This window comes from Hemitrygon akajei, chromosome 24, assembly GCF_048418815.1.
Source record: "Hemitrygon akajei chromosome 24, sHemAka1.3, whole genome shotgun sequence".
NCBI classification, from domain to species: Eukaryota; Metazoa; Chordata; class Chondrichthyes; order Myliobatiformes; family Dasyatidae; genus Hemitrygon; species Hemitrygon akajei.
In genome coordinates this window covers 13,251,602-13,257,601 of record NC_133147.1, presented here as the reverse complement: position 1 = coordinate 13,257,601, position 6,000 = coordinate 13,251,602, and positions in this window count along the sequence as shown.

The following is a 6,000-nucleotide window of genomic DNA, read 5'->3' as shown; positions in this document are numbered from 1 at the left end:
GGGTGCTCTGGTTTCCTCCCACTGTCCAAAAATGCACAGGTTAGTGGGTTAATTGGTCACATGGGTGTAATTGGGAGATGCGGGCTCAGTGAGTGAGAAGGACCTATTATCATGCAGCATCTCTAAATAAAATTAAAATTTAAAAAGTAAAAATTAAGCAAGCTTCAGAAAAATTGATCACTATTTCTTTTTTTAAAATACTAAAACAGTTTAAACCATAAAAGTTATTCTAATAAACTATGCAAAAATATAAATGAACTAATATTTACCAATTTTCTGCAGTTGTTCACTTCCACTTAGACGTACGGGGAAGGGGGTCCTATTTTAAATTGGATTTATTTTGTCACATGTAGAGAAACTTCACTCTCCATGTCACTTACTCAGATAATTTCATCAGGGATGTAATGTTGAGGGCTATAAATCACTAGTGAGGCCAGAGAGTGGTGAACCTGCGGAATTTGTTGCCACAGGCGGCAGTGGAGGCCAAGTCATTGGGTATATTTAAGACGGAGGTTGATAGATTCTTAATATGTCGGAGCACGAAGGGATATGTGGGGACGGCAGGAGACTGGGGCTGAGAGGGAAAATGGATTAACCATGACGAACTGATGGAGCAGACTCAATTTTCCAAACAGCCTAAATTCTGTTCCTATATCTTACGGCCTTATATAGACAAAGCAAAAGAATTAACAGAATGCAGAATAAATTGTTAGTTATAGGGAAAGTAGACAATAAGGCGCAAGATCATAACAAGGTAGACCAGACAAGAGGTCCATACAATGGTCCTATAATACTTTATTGTCACCAAACAATTGATACTAGAGTGTACAATCATCACAGTGATATTTGATTCTGCGCTTCGCGCTCCCTGAGTACAAATCAATGTAAATATAATAAAAATTTAAATTATAAATCATAATTAGAAAATAGAAAAGGGAAAGTAAGGTAGTGCAAGTCAGGTCCAGATATTTGGAAGGTATGGCCCAGATCCGGTTCAGGATCTGTTCAGCAGTCTTATCACAGTTGGAAAGAAGCTGTTCCCAAATCTGGCCATACAAATCTTCAAGCTCCTGAACCTTCTCCCAGAGGGAAGAAAGACAAAAAATGTGTTGGCTGGGTGGGTCATGTCCTTGATTATCCTGGCAGCACTGCTCCGACAGCATGCGGTGTAAAGTGAGTCCAAGGATGGAAGATTGGTTTGTGTGATGTGCTGGGCTATGTTCACTATCTTCTGCAGCTTCTTCCGGTCTTGGACAGGACAACTTCCATACCAGGTTGTGATGCACCCTAGAAGAATGCTTTCTACGGTGCATCTATAAAAATTAGTGAGGGTTTTAGGGGACAGGCCAAATTTCTTCAGCTTTCTAAGGAAGTAAAGGCGCTGGTGGGCCTTCTTGGCAGTGGACTCTGCTTGGTTAGACCAAGTCAGGTCATTTGTGATATTCACCCCGAGGAACTTAAAGCTTTTGAACTGTTCCACCTGCGCACCACTGATATAGATGGGGTTGTGCGGTCCGCTACTCCTTCTGAAGTCAACGACCAATTCCTTCATCTTGCTGACATTGAGGGATAGGTTATTGTCTTTGCACCATGCCACCAGGTTCTTAATTTCCTCTCTGTACTCAGACTCATCATTACCCAAGATACGGCCTACAATTGTGGTGTCATCAGCAAACTTAGTGGGATAGAAGCTGTCCTTGAGCCTGGTATTATGCACTTTCAGACTTTTCACCCGATGGGATGGGAGAGAAAAGAACATCTTGGTTGAGTGGGTTATTTAGATTATTACTGAGGCAGCAAGATTTACGTACCTCTTACTGCCCATCACGCAGCTAATGTTTAGGGCAGCAACGAAGGTCCTCCATCTCTATCTGTCCATACCCTCGCACACAGATACAGAAGAATTCTTCATTGCTGTTTACGTAACAACTTTGTTTTGCCAGTCAGGGTTGTTGGTCATGAGCTGAACCCCCCCCCCCCCCCGAAACCTGGAGGACCAGTGATCCGCTCTTAGTCTGGCCTCTACCCCTTGACCTGTTTGGCATGGCTGACCCTTCTAACAGCCAAAGAGCAAGGCCCTGACGCCAGCCAGCATAGCTCTCTGGGTCACTGAGGCACGAAAGCCTTCACACCCTACGGCAAGGTTGAGGTCCTCTTGGAGGCGAGGCAGCGAGAAGTGTAGAAAAAATCTATGGAGGGGAGTCTGGTTTCTGTCGAATGCTGAGCTGCGTCCACAACTTTCTGCAGTTTCTTGCTGTCATGGACAGAGCAGTTGCCATGCCAACCATCTGGACAGTGTTCATCATATCCATTGTATCCTGGGTAATGGACCACCTGACTGGCAGACCACAGTTTGTGCGGCTTCAGAGCTGTGTTGCAGACGCGGCTATAAACAGCACTGGGGCCCACAGGGGACTGTATTGGCTCCCTTCCTGTTTACCCTGTATACTTCAGACTTCAGGTACAACACTGAGTCATGTCATCTGCAAAAATTCTCTGATGACTCAGCAGTAATTGGGTGTATAAAGGGAGGACGGGAGGATGAATACAGGGCCCTGGTTGGAGGACTTTGTCAAATGGTGCAAGCTGAATCATCATCAGCTCAACGTCAGTAAGACAAAGGAGATGGTGGTGGACTTTGGGAAGACCAAGTCTGCACTGCTCCCTGGTACTATTGATGGTGAGAACGTGGATGTGGTGAGGACCTACAAGTACCGGGGTGGGGGGGGGGGCACCTGGATGACAGACTTGAGTGGAGCGCCAACAAAGAAGGGCCAGAGTTGCTTCTACTTCCTGGGGAGACTGAGGTCCTTCGGAGTCTGCAGGCCTCTCCTTCACATGTTCTACCAATCTGTTGTCGCCAGTACAATCTTCTCTGCGGTGTTGTGCTGGGACAATGGCATCAACATGGGTGATGCCAACAGGCTCAATACACTAACTAGAAAGGCTGGCTCTGTTATAGGAGTCAAACTGGACATATTGGAGGCTGTGGGCAAACAAAAGCCCCTACGGAAAATCCTGACAATGTTTCTCACCCTCCGCATGCCACCTTGGCTGAACAAAGGAGCACTTTTAGTAATAGACTGAGGCAACTGCACTGCTCCAAAGAGCGCTGTATGAGGTCATTCTTACCCTCGGCCATTAGGCTCTATAATGAGTCAACCTATAGCCGGAGAAGTGATGACCCCCTCCAGTTAGACTGGTTTCGGCAACTTATTTTTAAAAATTCTTTCTTATTTCTCTTCTAATATTTGTATATCTGTGCACTTGTAATGTTACCGTGACACTGTAACTTCCTTTGAGGTCAATAAAGTATCTATCTGATGGTTATCAGGGACATACCAACTTTCCTTAGACTTTGAGGAAGTAGACATGCTGATGTGCTTGAATGCATGCAAATTCCACACGATAAGTACTAGGGAGCTGCCACAAACTTGTATTCTCCTTCTGGATTGTATGTCGAGTTTCATATTGAAACATTATCATGAATAAATCTGTAAATAGATATCCCCAACTTCAGGATTTGCCCTTAGTGACCACTTTCTTAACTGCACCTGTACACCTGTTCGTTAGTGCAAATATCTAATCAGCCAATCATGCAGCAGCAACTCCGTGCATAAGAGCACACAGACATGGTCAAGAGGTTTAGTTGTTGGTCAAACCAAATATCAGAATGGGGAAGGAATCTGATCTGAGTGACTAAGACTGTGGAATGATTGTTGGTGCCAGATGGGGTGGTTTGAGTATCTCAGAAACTGCTGATCTCCTGGGATTTTCACCCACATCAGTACAGAGAAAACTGCGAAAAGCAAAAATATCCAGTGAGCGACTGTTATGTTGGAGAGGCACCTTGTTAGTGAGAAAGGTTGGAGAGAATGGCCAGACTGGTTCAGGCTGACAGGAAGGTGACAGTAGCTCAAATAACCACACGTTACAACAATGGTCTGCAGAGGAGAATCTCTGAATGCACCTAGCATTGAACTTTGAAATGGATGGGCTACAGCAGCAGAAAACCACAGACATCAGAATCAGGTTTAATATCACTGGCATACGTTTTGAAATTTGTTGTTAAGCGGCAGCAATGCATCGCAACACATAATAATAAAAAGACTTTAAATTACAGTTCAAATAAGTTAAATTAGATACTGTTCTGATGACAGAGTGGAAGAAGCTATTCCGAATCATTGAGTGTGCGTCTTCAGGCTTCTGTACCTCTTTCCTGATGGTAGCAATGAGACGAGGGCATGTCCTGGGTGGTGGGGGGTCCTTAATGATGGATGCCGCCTTTCTGAGGCGTCACCTTTTGAAAATGTCCTCGACGCTGGAGGGGCGAGCGCTCATGATGGAGCTGGCTGACGAAATAATCTCTCCTCGGGCTTCCAGCCGGGTACAGATATCGACTTTAACCAAGCTGGCTGAGTTTGCAATCCTCTTGCAGCTTTTTCCAATCCTGTGCGTTAAGTAAGTAGTCGAAAAACAAAATTTTTAAAAAAAGTAGTGAGGCAGTGTTCATGGGTTCAATGCCCATTCAGAAATCAGATGGCAGCGGGGAAGAAGCTGTTCCTGAGTCACTGAGTGGGTTCCTCCTCTCCGTTGTTAGCAATGAGAAGAGGGCATGAGCTGGGTGTTGGGGTCCTTAATGATGGATGCTGGCATCTTGAGTCATCGCTCCTTGAAGATATCCTGGATGCTGGGAAGCTAGTGCCCATGGTGGAGCTGATGGAGTTCACAACTTTTTCAACCTGTACCTAATAAAATGGCCTCTGAGTATAAACACTTGTAGGAAAATCTGCAAAACAAATGTGAACTGTTAAACAAGAATTCAAAATTTCCTCAAAATATCCAAAACATTGAGTTATCCTATTACAGTAAAATGCCACTTACTTAAACATTTAATTAAACATAACTCTTACTTGTATCACGAGGCACGCAGATTTGCGGAAAGAGGATATTTCTTAATTGAATTGCTTTGCATTTCAAAAAATGTGTTAAATTAACATGCAGTACTTCAGTAATCTTCTCTCTGCATTGCTAAGCTAACTATAACCTTTAAGTTTGATGAAGGGCTTGAGCTAAACGAAAATATGATTTTCTAATTAACCTAATTTGCTTTTACAAACTAGGTCATATTTGCATAATTTCATGAGCATTTATCTCTATTAACATAATGAATATGCTCTTTGTATTTTCTGAATATAAGTCAGCGCCTTCCAATTATTAATGAAAACTTGGAAAAGTTTAAACCAATAATGTGCGCTGGCTCCTACATTGTTGTTTTACCATTGAGGAGCAAGCTGTCAAGTCTGATAATGCGGTGCACACACAAAACGGTGGAGGAACTCAGCAGGTCAGGCAGCATCTATGGAGTGGAATAAAGAGCCAGCGCTTCCGGCTGAGAACCTGCATCAGGTCCTCAAGATCTGCATCATCTGCAGAATCACTTGTTGTCTTTTTGATGAGGCAACAAGGTTTCACACCTTTCACTTAGACCAGGCAGAGTACTATCAGGCAGGAGGTACCGTAACATTAGAATGAGAAACAACTTCTCCCCCAAGCACTACTTACTTACTGACTGTTATGCTCTGGTGTTTAGGGCAGGAATGAAGTCCCTCTACCTGTTCCTGGCCATCTTCTCCATTGTGCCCCAGGTGTGGTTCAGGGTCCTCGCTCACTCACAATGAAGGACCCGTCATTGCTCTTTCCGTAACAATATTCTTTGACCAGCCTGGGTTTTCAGCCCTGAGTTGAGTCCCTGAACCTGGAGATTTGGAGGACCACTCTTAGCCTGGCCTCCAACCTTTGACCTGTTTGGCATGGGAGATCCTACCAAGAGCCAAAGCACAAGGCCCTGACTCCAGCATGGAAGCCTCCAAACCCAACAAGGTTGTGGTTCTCTTGGAGGTCCCCCAGGCTATGAGACTACTGACATCCCTGGCACCACCCTGGTCTTATCATGTATGAAACAGCAGAAGTGTTATACCGTTTACTTTTTACTTGTGT